Here is a 12,071-nt window from a genome sequence, read left to right as displayed (position 1 = left end):
GCGTTGCTGGCTCATTCCATCCACATTACATCAGGGCCTGTGCTGCTCGTTGATGCCATCCACATTACCCCCGGGCCTGTGGTTATGTCCGAAACCATCCACATTTCCCCAGGGCTTGTGTTTCTGGCTGATGACATCCACAAAACACAAGGGCTTGTGATACTGGCTGATGCCATCCACATTACACCAGTGCCTGTGCTACTCGTTGATTCCATTCACATTACGCCTGTGGTGCTGGCCAATACCATCGATATTTCACCAGGGCCTCTGTTGTTGACTGAGGCCATAAACTTTACATCAGGGACAGTGCTTCCTGTGAGGGCATCTTCACGACACCAGGGCCTGTACTGTTGGCTGAGGCCATCCACATCACACCAGGGCCTGTGGTGCTGACCAATACCATCCATATTTCACCAGAGCCACTGTTGTTGGCTGAGGCCATACACATTACACCACTGCCAGTGCTTCCTGTGTTGCCATCATCACCACATCAAGGCCTGTGCTACTCGTTGATACCATCCAAATTTCACCAGGGCTTGTGTTGATGGCTGATGCGATCCACAATACACAAGGGCCTCTGCTACTGGCTGAAGACATTCACGTTACACCAAGGACAGTGCTTCCTATGAGGCCATCATCACCACACCAGGGCTTTTTATAGCTTTCTGATGCGATCCACAATATACAAGGTTTCTGTACTACTGGCTGAAGCCATCCACATTACACCAGGGCCAGTCGTGCTGGCCAATACCATCAACATTTCACCAGGGCCACTGTTGTTGGCTGAGGCCATACATTTTACACCAGGGAGAGTGCTTCCTGTGAGGCGATCTTCACCTCACAAGAGCCTTTGCCCTGGGCTGAGGCCATCCACATTTCCCAGGGCCAGTGGTGTTGGCTAAGGCCCTTCACATTACACCAGAGACATTGCTTCCTGTGAGGCCATCTTAACCAAACCAGGGACTGTGCTTTTGGCTGAGGCCATCCGCATTACATCAGGGCCTGTGATGCCGACTTCTACCATCCACATTACACCAGGGACAGTGCTTCCTTTGAGGCCATCTTCACCCCACCAGGGCCTCTGCTGCTCGTTGATGCCATCCACATTACGCCTGGGCCTGTGGTGCTGACTGATATCATGCACATTTCACCAGAGCCAGTGGTGTTGGCTATGGTCATTCACATTACACCAGGACCTTTGCTACTGGCTTAGGACATTTACATTACACCAGGGTGTGGTCATGGCTGAGGCCAAATACATATCACCAGGGCCTGTATTGGTGCCTGATCCCATCCACAATATACAAAGGCCTGTGCTACTGGTTGATGCCATCCACATTAAACCAGGGCCAGTGCTCCTGTGAGGCCATCTTCACCACACCAGGGCCTTTGTTGCTGGCTGAGGACATCCTCACTTCACCAGGGCCTGCGTTGCTTGGTCATGCCATCCACATTACACCACGGACTGTGCTACAGGGTGAGGCCAACTACATTTCATCAGGGCCTGTGCTAGTCGTTGATGCCATCCACATTATACCAGCGCAAGTGGTGCTTTCCAAAACCATCCACATTTCACCAGGGCCAGTGTTGTTGGATGAGGCCATCCACATTACACCACTGCCAGTGCTTCCATTGAGGCCATCATCAACACACCAGGGCCTGTGGTGCTGGATGAGGCCATCCACATTACACCAGGGCCTGTGCTACTCGTTGATACCATCCACATTTCACCAGGGCCATCCAACAGTGGTGTTGGCCGACGACATCCACATTACACCAGGGCCAGTGCTACCTGTGAGACCATATTCACCACACCAGGGCCTGTGCTGCTGGCTTATACCATCCTCCTTTCACCAGGGCCTGCGTTGCTGGCTGAGGCCAACTACATTTGACCAGGTACTGTGCTACTTGTTGATTGCATCCACATTACACCCGGGCCTGTTTTGCTGTCCGAAACCATCCACATTTCACCATGGCTTGTGTTGCTGGCTGATGACATTCACAAAACACAAGAGCCTTTGATACTGGCTGATGCCATCCACATTACACCAGGGCCAGTGGTGTTGGCTGAGGACATTCACATTACACCAGGGCCAGTGCTTCCTATGATGCCATAATCACCACATCAGGGCCTGTGCTACTCGTTGATACCATCCACATTTCAACAGGGCTTGGGTTGCTGGCTGATGCGATCCACAATACACAAGGACCTCTGCTACTGGCTGAAGACTTCCACGTTACATCAGGGCCTGTGGTGCTGGCCAATACCATCGATATTTCACCAGGGCCACTTTTGTTGGCTGAGGCCATAAACTTTACATCAGGGACACTGCTTCCTGTGAGGGCATCTTCACCACACCAGGGCCTATACTGTTGGCTGAGGCCATCCACATCACACCAGGACCTTTGGTGCTGGCCAATACCATCCATATTTCACCAGGGCCAGTGGTGTTGGCTGATCCCATCCACAATATAAAAAAGGCCTGTGCTACTGGATGATCCCATCCACATTGCAACAGGGCCACTGCTCCCTCTGAGGCCATATTCAGAACACCAGGGCCTGTGCTGCTTGCTGATACCATCCTCATTTCACCAGGGCCTGCGTTGCTGGCTCATGCCATCCACATTACACCAGATCATGTGCTACTGGCTGATGCCATCCACATTACACCAGGGCCAGTGCTCCCTGTGAGGCCATACTCACCACACCAGGGCCTGCGTTGCTGGCTGAGGCCATCCTCATTTCACCAGGGCCTGCGTGTTTGGCTGATGCGATCCACAATACACAAGGGCCTGTACTATTGGCCAAGGCCATTCACATTACACCAGGGTGTGTGGTGCTGACCAATACCATCCATATTTCACCAGGGCCACTGTTGTTGTCTGAGGCAATACACCAGGGACAGGGCTTCCTGTGAGGCCATCTTCACCACACCAGGGACTGTACTGTTGGATGAGGCCATGGACATTACACCAGGGACATTGCTCCCTGTGAGGCCAGATTCACCACACCAGGGCCTCTGCTGCTCGTTGATGCCATCCACATTACCCCCGGGCCTGTGGTGATGTCCGAAACCATCCACATTTCCCAAGAGCTTGTGTTGCTGGCTGATGACATCCACAAAACACAAGGGCCTGTGATACTGGCTGATGCCATCCACATTACACCAGGGCCAGTGGTGTTGGCTGATGCCATCCACGTTTCACCAGGGCCACTGTAGTTGGCTTAGGCCATACACTTTACACCAGGGACATTGCTTCCTGTTAGGCCATCTTCACCACACCAGGGTCTGTGCTTTTGGCTGAGGCCATCCACATTACATCACTGCCCGTGATGCAGGCTTCTACCATCCACATTACACCAAGGACAGTGCTTCCTGTGAGGGCATCTTCACCCGACCAGGCCCTCTGCTGCTCATTGATGCCATCCACATTACACTTGGGCCTGTGGTGCTGACCGATATCATGCACATTTCACCAGGGCCAGTGGTGTTGGCTAAGGCCATTCACATTACACCAGGGCCTTTGCTAGTGGCTTAGGACATTTACATTACACCAGGGTGTGTGGTCTTGGCTGAGGCCAAGTACATTTCACCAGGGCCTGTATTGGTAGCTGATCCCATCCACAATATACAAAGGCCTGTGCTACTGGCTGATGCCATCCACATTTCACCAGGGCCAGTGGTGTTGGCAAAGGCCATTCACACTACACCAGGGTGTGTGATCCTGACCAATTCCATCCATATTCCACCAAGGACAGTGTTGTTAGATGAGGCCATCAACATTACAACAGGGCCTTTTCTACTGGGTGAGGACATTTACATTTCACCAGGGCCTGTATTGGTGGCTGATCCCATCCACTATATAAAAAAGCATGTGCTACTGGATGATGCCATCCACATTAAACCAGGGCCAGTGCTCCTGAGAGGCCATCTTCACCACACCAGGGCCTTTGTTGCTGGCTGAGGACATCCTCACTTCACCAGGGCCTGCGTTGCTTGGTCATGCCATCCACATTACACCAGGGACTGTGCTACAGGGTGAGGCCAACTACATTTCACCAGGGCCTGTCATGGTCCTGGGCCATGTGGGCCCAGTATTCTTAGTTTCTTGTATTTTTGTATTTCGTTCCTTATTTAGGCCATGTTTCCTACGTTGTCCTGTTGTGGTGTTCCTTATTTGACTTCCCCTTGTGACTTTTATCCCCTGTGTGCCCCTCTATGTATCTGTGAGCCCTCATCTCCCCTCCTTGTTTCATTCCATGTTTCCCCAGCCCACTATGCCCGTGCTCTCTCTCTCCTCCTGTTTGCACCTGTGTACTTCCTGTTTTACTTTGACAGTCTCCCGTCAGTGTTGTTTACTCCTGCCATGTCTTGTTATGTTTATCTGTGTCAGCTGTGTTCCCATGTGTGGCCACTTCCCCTGATCATTCCTCTTGTGTATTTAGTCTCTGTGTTTCATGTAGTCTGTGTCGCGTCGTCTGTGTTACCACCCCCTGTGTTCCGTATCTCCAGCCATAGCTTTTTCTTAGTTTATGTCCAGTTTAGGTTTTCTGTTTGAACTATTACCCTTATACTGCCCTCACTCTGGTTTGTTCTGTTATCAGCCATAATAAAAGGCTCGCTTTTGTTTAATCCACTCCTGCATCTTCGCTTGTGTTCGCGTCTGGGTCCAACACACACATTCCCACACGGTCTATCTCCACGGACCGTGACAGGGCCAGTGGTGCTGACCAATACCATCCATATTTCACCAGGGACAGTGTTGTTAGATGAGGCCATCCACATTTCACAAGGGCCTGCATTGCTGGCTCATGCCATCCACATAACAACAGGGCCTGTGCTACTGGCTGAGGCCAACTACATTTCATCAGGGCCTGTGCTAGTCGTTGATGCCATCCACATTATACCAGCGCAAGTGGTGCTTTCCAAAACCATCCACATTTCACCAGGGCCAGTGTTGTTGGATGAGGCCATCCACATTACACCACTGCCAGTGCTTCCATTGAGGCCATCATCAACACACCAGGGCCTGTGGTGCTGGATGAGGCCATCCACATTACACCAGGGCCTGTGCTACTCGTTGATACCATCCACATTTCACCAGGGCCATCCAACAGTGGTGTTGGCCGATGACATCCACATTACACCAGGGCCTGTGATGCCGGCTTCTACCATCCACATTACACCAGGGCCAGTGCTACCTGTGAGACCATATCCACCACACCAGGGCCTGTGCTGCTGGCTTATACCATACTCCTTTCACCAGGGCCTGCGTTGCTGGCTGAGGCCAACTACATTTGACCAGGGACTGTGCTACTCGTTGATTGCATCCACATTACACCCGGGCCTGTTTTGCTGTCCGAAACATCCACATTTCACCATGGCTTATGTTGCTGGCTGATTACATTCACAAAACACAAGGGCCTTTGATACTGGCTGATGCCATCCACATTACACCAGGGCCAGTGGTGTTGGCTGAGGACACTCACAATACACCAGGGCCTGTGCCAATACCATCCACATTTCACCAGGGCCAGTGTTGTTGGATGAGGCCATCCACATTACACCAGTGCCTGTGCTACTCGTTGATTCCATTCACATTACACCAGGGCCTGTGGTGCTGGCCAATACCATCCACATTTCACCAGGGCCAGTGTTGTTGGCTGAGGCCATCCACATTACACCACTGCCAGTGCTTCCTATGATGCCATAATCACCACATCAGGGCCTGTGCTACTCGTTGATACCAACCACATTTCACCAGGGCTTTTGTTGCTGGCTGATGCGATCCACAATACACAAGGGCCTCTGCTACTGGCTGAAGACATTCACATTACACCAGGGCCTGTGGTGCTGGCCAATACCATCGATATTTCACCAGGGCCACTGTTGTTGGCTGAGGCCATAAACTTTACATCAGGGACAGTGCTTCCTGTGAGGGCATCTTCACCACACCAGGGCCTGTACTGTTGGATGAGGCCATGGACATTACACCAGGGACATTGCTCCCTGTGAGGCCAGATTCACCACACCAGGGCCTGTGCTGCTGGCTGATACCATCCTCATTTTACCAAGCCCTGCGTTGCTGGCTCATTCCATCCACATTACATTAGGGCCTGTGCTGCTCGTTGATGCCATCCACATTACCCCCGGGCCTGTGGTGATGTCCGAAACCATCCACATTTCCCCAGGGCTTGTGTTTCTGGCTGATGCCATCCACATTACACCAGGGCCAGTGGTGTTGGCTGATGCCATCCACGTTTCACCAGGGCCACTGTTGTTGGCTTAGACCATACACTTTACACCAGGGACAGTACTTCCTGTGAGGCCATCTTCACCACACCAGGGTCTGTGCTTTTGGCTGAGGCCATCCACATTACATCAGGGCCTGTGATGCAGGCTTCTACCATCCACATTACACCAGGGACAGTGCTTCCTGTGAGGCCATCTTCACCCCACCAGGGCCTCTGCTGCTCGTTGATGCCATCCACATTACACTTTGGACTGTGGTGCTGACGGATATCATGCACATTTCACCAGGGCCAGTGGTGTTGGCTAAGGCCATTCACATTACACCAGGGCCTTTGCTATTGGCTTAGGACATGTACATTACGCCAGGGCCAGTGGTTTTGGCTGAGGACATTCACATTACACCAGGGACAGTTCTTCCTGTGACGCCATCATCACCACACCAGGGCCTGTGCTACTTGCTGATGCCATCCACATAACACCTGGGCCTGTGGTGCTGACCAATATCATGCACAATTCACCAGGGCCAGTGGTGTTGGCTAAGGCTATTCACATTACACCAGGGACAGTGCTTCCCTTGAGGCCATTGTGGTAGGACTTGACTTAAGCGGTCAAAGAAGTGCAGGAGACTGATGCTGTCCAGTGTAGCAAGTGATTTATTCACCATTCTGTGGCCCAAGAATATTTACAAAGAAACAAATAAGAAACTCAACTCTATAATAAACTCAATTCAAATAAACATAACTGAACTTAAATCAACGGAAATTAAGGTCAAACTGCACACAGCTACACTGACCTGAACCCTTCTTCTGAAACACCTGAGTTCGTCTGCTTAAATAGTCCCCTTAATCAAACACTTTCTCCTCTGGACTATTCCATTCAGTAGGTAGGTGAGATGAACATGATTATATTCATCCTCTACTACTCCTCTTCACTGGCAACATAAACTCTGGTGTAATCAATACATATCACAACATTAAATCTATTTCTTTATAAACCCTTTAAAATCAACTTTATTAAATTATAAGAATTCTTCCCCTCCTGCCCTTGGTCTCTGTGACCTCAGATGAACCCAGAAGGTATAAAGCAGGAAGTAGAACTACATTTCCTCCTTTTGCTTCTGGAAGACAGGTAGGTAAAGGTAAGTTCAAACAATACAAATTAACAGTTGAAATAAATAACATGTTAACTTAACAAACTTGCATGAATTGATTTAAACCAAGATGTTATATTATATAATCTGTAAAAGTGCAGAACATAAACAAACCCGGGATAGTAGATGTTTGCCTATTGCAGATTACATGTGAAATATGGTTAAATCAAAACAAGAATGTTAACTAAGAATGTAGACAAATGGTCTTCTCACCCACTTTGTCACACTCCCCCCCCCTTAAGACCGTTACTCCTCTGAGTCACGGGACAGGAAATCAGCAATGACATTCTTATGTCCAGGTCTATACTGGACCTGGAAACGAAAAGGCTGGAGAGATAAATACCATCTTGTTATCCTGGCATTAGTGTCTTTCATATTATGAATCCATTGCAAAGCACGATGATCAGTCTCAAGAACAAACTCTTTCCCAACAAGATAATATCGCAAGGTGTCTAGAGCCCATTTAATCGCCAATGCCTCCTTTTCAATGGTCGAATACCTCATTTCCCTTGGAAAAAGTTTTCGACTGATGTACTGGACAGGCAACTGCTGCCCTTCCTCTCCTTGCAGTAAAACAGCTCCCAGACCCACCTCAGAGGCATCTGTTTGTACTGTGAATGGAAGGTTAAAATCTGGACACTGCAAAACAGGTTTCTGACACAAACAGTCTTTCAAATCATTAAATGCATCCTCAGCATCTTTCGTCCACCTGATCCTTGTAGGACTAGATTTTCTTGTCATGTCAGTCAATAAAGCTGCTCTTGAGGAAAAATTTGGAATTAGTCGACGATACCAACCTACTAATCCCAAAAATGATCTCAACCTTTTCTTTGTGTTTGGCAAGAGTGCTGCAGCAACTGCATCCACTTTTCCAACCTGAGGGCGAATGCCTCCACCCCCTATTACATAACCCAGGTACTGCACCTCGGGCTTGGCGATGTGACATTTCTTGGCATTTATGACAAGTCCAGCATTTGCGATACGTCGAAACACATCAGCAAGATGTTTCAGATGATCTTCCCATGTACCACTATAAACAACAATGTCATCAATGTAGGCAGCTGCATATTGTTCTGCACCCTTCAACACTCGATCCACCAACCTTTGGAATGTAGCTGGTGCTCCATGCAAACCAAAGGGCATCACTGTGAATCTAAACAGTCCACTCGGCACTCTGAATGTTGTTAAGTCCTTAGATGAATCTGTCAAGGGAACCTGCCAATAACCTTTACAGAGGTCAAGGGTAGTCAGAAATGTAGCATTTCCCAAACGATCAATTAGTTCATCAACCCTCGGCATTGGATAAGGATCAAAAGCAGACACAGAATTTAACTTAGAAAAGTTTACACAAAATCTAAGCTTAGGATCATCTTTCTTTGGTACAAGCACAACAGGGCTACACCACTCACTGTGCGATGGCTCAATGATTCCTGCAGCCAGCATCTCCTCCAGCTCACTTTTCAACTCAGGCAATAGCTTAGCTGGGATACGGCAAGTGGTATCTCTAATTGGCCGTTGGTCTGGAGAATGCAAAGTGATTTTGTGTTCAATGAGGTGTGTACGACCTGGCTTTAGACTGAAGAGTTCTTTGGTCATAAGTGATTGCACCTCCTGACGTCTTTCCAAAGGCAAATGGTTTAAATCTGGAAACACAGTTTTGACAGCTGAAGAAGGGAAGTACTGCTCCTGAGGCTCTTCCTCATCCACAACTGTACGTGCCCACATGGATGTTGAGTCCTGTGGCTGGTCAGTCCACTCTTTCAAAAGATTGACGTGGAACACTTGATGATTCTTTCGACGGTTTGGTAAATGAAGCTCATATGTGACTGGGCCTGTCTTCTTTGTGATTTCATATGGCCCCTGCCACTTTGCAAGAAGACTGCTCTCAGAAGTTGGCAAAAGTAGAAGAACTTTCTGTCCCTCACGGAAGACTCTTCTTCTTGACACTTTATCATATCTTTGTTTTTGCCGCTGTTGCGCATGGGCCAGATTGTTATTAGCAAGTTCTTGGAAATGTTCTAGCTTGTCTCTCATTTTGAGGACATGTGAGAGTTCACTAAACCTCCGCTCTGACATCGAACCCTCCCAAGCTTCTTTCAGAACATCCATTGGACCTCTGACAGGATGCCCATAAAGTAGCTGGAATGGTGAAAACCCAGTAGAACTTTGTGGAACCTCTCGGTAGGCAAATAACAAAAATGGGAGCCATTGGTCCCAATCTGACCCTGTTTCATTCACAAATTTCCTGAGCATTGATTTTAAGGTCTTGTTAAATCGCTCCACAAGGCCATCAGTCTGTGGGTGATAGGGACTGGTCTTGACACCCTGGATCCCTAACAAACTATATACTTCTTTAAGCATCTTAGAAGTGAAATTGGTCCCCTGATCTGTGATGATTTCTTTTGGGATACCTACTCTGGAAAACAACTGAATCAGGCAGTTAACAATCTGACGAGCCTTTATTTTCTTCAGGGGGAAGGCTTCAGGATATTTTGTGGCATAGTCACAAACTACAAGTATGTACTTATGACCTGCTTTACTCTGTTCTAGTGGGCCAACAATGTCCATGGCAATGCGTGAAAAGGGTGTATCAATGATGGGCATACTGATAAGCGGAGCTCTATCTGCTTTCCTGCCTGGAGCTGTTAACTGGCACTGTGGGCAAGCTTTACAGTATTGTACCGTATCACTGAACTGTTGGGGCCAGTAAAATCTGGGAATCATTCTAGAAAATGTTTTAGATTGTCCCAAATGTCCTGCCCAGGGAATGGAATGACTCATTTTCAAAATGGTAGATCTCAAACTCTGGGGGATCACCAACTGGTCACCAATCTTGCTACGGCGATGCAACAAATCTCCCTTAACCACAAACACTTCCTGCCTTCCCTCAACTGTAGTTGAGTCTGGAACACATTTAGAGAACAATGGTTTAAGTGTTAGATCCTCTTTCTGAAGCCTAGCAACCTGACTAGCACTGGGGAGAGACTCAGTCTTTAAAGGATCTAAAATGTGTTCAGCTACTCTTGTTCCCTTCACCTTTTCATGTCTTCTCTGTCTCTTGCTCTTTTTTGGTTTAGAACGAGTGCTAGACTCGTCCAATGGGGCATCCTCATTTGCAAAAGGTAATTCATCCCAACCCAAAGCATTAACCTGTAGCTCCTTAGCTTTTGACCTTGTGACCGCTAACAAACTTTCAACGGTTTCAGTCTGACAGGGATGCTTGGCTATTAGCTCTGTGAGTATTGGGAGATCACGGCCCAACACCACTTGATAAGGCAGCGTTTGCAGCACTCCCACTGAAAGAGTGTAACACTGGCCTTCTACTTCAATTGCAACTTCAGCAACTGGGTATGATACCTTATCACCATGAATACAGCACACATCCACTGTTGCTCCTGAAAAGATCACATCCCTGGGAAGACTGTCTTGTCTAACCAGAGAGCGATTACTTCCTGAATCTAACAGAGCTACACAGGGTTTGTCTTCAACAAATACCCCAATTGATGGCTCACGTTGCTGACATTCAATTTCATTTTTGTGATTCTCACTGACTTCAGTTTGTCTAGCAGAACACATGTAATTTTTACTAACAGACATCTTTGTACACTGAGCTTTAAGATGACCTATCTGACCACACAAATGACATGCTTTATTGGTTTTATTTTTTGTCTCAGATCTGGCAGGATCTGAGTTATACCAGTTCTGTCTTGTGTGCTTAACTTTCAAGTCAGGGCCACCACCTAACTTGTTGAATGGCACGTTGGAATTTGACTTAACTGGTGTGAAGTCTTTTGATGGTCGACGAGCTGCTAAGAAAGCTTCAGCCAGTTCTGCTGCTTCCTTGGAAGTCTTTGGGTTACGTTCCTTAACCCACGTCCGAAGATCAGGATTCAAAACCTTGAGAAACTGTTCCATGATGATGGCGTCTCCGATTTGATCCCTTGTCTTTGTTTCAGGATTCATCCACTTGATGTACAACTCCTTTAGGCGGACCTGCAGCTCCCTTGGTGTTTCCTCTGCTCCAAAGGTACTAGAACGAAACCTCATTCGATAGGTGTCAACACTTATTTCATATTTCTGCAAGACAGCACACTTTACTTTTGCATAGTCCATAGTGTCATCAATATCCATGGCTACATAAGCGGAACGTGCTTTACCAGCTAGCAGTGGTGCTAGGTGAAGAGCCCACTCATCTCGCGGCCACTGGCAAGCATGAGCAATTCTTTCAAAGGTGATTAAATAATGTTCAATGTCCTCACCTTCATTGTAAGGTTGCATTTTTGGCCCCTTCCAGCCTGAATGTCTCACCAGTGTTGAAAGCTGTGCCTCACTGCGTTGATGTGCCGGCTCCAAGTCAAGCCTATTTGATTCTTGTGTGCTGGCAGATGGTTCTGGAGTAGGTGCTCTCGAAGAAGCCGATGTAGATGCTTGTACTTCAAGTAACTGATGCTCTAGATTGCCATGCTGCATCTGCTGTTGAAGCTGGGCAAACTGATGCCGGATTTGCCTCCATCTATCATCCTGGCGCTTGTGCTCTTGCTCCAGTTTAGCATCGCGTTCAGCCTGCTGTTGCATCAGAGTTTGCAAAAGTTTGGACAATTCAGCCACATTCTCTTGTCCAGAAATATGGCCACTTATTGCCCCTTGTTGGTCGCTGCCATCTTGTA

Source organism: Astatotilapia calliptera, chromosome 5, assembly GCF_964374335.1.
Source record: "Astatotilapia calliptera chromosome 5, fAstCal68.1, whole genome shotgun sequence".
NCBI classification, from domain to species: domain Eukaryota; kingdom Metazoa; phylum Chordata; class Actinopteri; order Cichliformes; family Cichlidae; genus Astatotilapia; species Astatotilapia calliptera.
Note: the sequence above shows the minus strand (reverse complement) of the source record.